Below are 834 nucleotides of genomic sequence, written 5' to 3' on the forward strand. Positions count from 1 at the left end.
ACAAGATTTAATTTGATTATTTCTAGTATGGAATGACTCAATCATTTACTTTGATATTTTATTGAACAGAAATTCCTTTCTTAATATGGAACCCTTTGGACAAGAATCGAATCGAAATATCTACAAATTCTCTTGCAGAGTCCAAGTAATCATGAACTAAGAAAAGATCAAGGGGTGGAATTTTAAATCTATCAAATATGAAATTCAAGATCTCAATCTCTATAACAATTAGATTTTTATTGTGTTAAAAGGCCTCGACAAAGATTGACTTCTATGTATCAATAAACCTTAACAAATCATGCATTGATTTATTTCTTCGAAACTCATAAGGGACAAGCAATCCTCGCACTGCTATGCTGTTTTGTAATATTTTTACATTGGAGCTTAAATTGTAGCATTAATTTAAGAAAAACAATAAAGCAAATTAATTCCCACAGTTTCTGTCAAATTAAACCTAACGCCAAAAATTAAAAAAAAAACAACGTGCTAATTCAATTTCGATTTTCTTTCACTTCGAAAGTTCATATCACTGTTGCAATTTGCTTATGTGAGGTAACAAATTATCTTGTTCGTTCATAGGTTTAATATTAATCAAATTTTCATGTCCAATGCATACGGTGCATCTCTTGGAACTACTTGGTTATTCTTTTGTTCATTCTATTCAAAACTTTAATTTGATTTAGGCAGCTGGTAATGAATGAGTGGCATTATGCTAGAGTTGTATAGCTATTTTCTGATTGATTGTTTCAGAGACGTGTGAATATTTAATTAACAAAATAAAGAGGAAATTAATCTGTTTCCTTTTTATGTTCTTCTTTCCTGTAGGAAATCGAG

Source organism: Citrus clementina, unplaced genomic scaffold (genome assembly GCF_000493195.1).
Source record: "Citrus clementina cultivar Clemenules unplaced genomic scaffold, Citrus_clementina_v1.0 scaffold_5, whole genome shotgun sequence".
Lineage (NCBI taxonomy): Eukaryota > Viridiplantae > Streptophyta > Magnoliopsida > Sapindales > Rutaceae > Citrus > Citrus x clementina.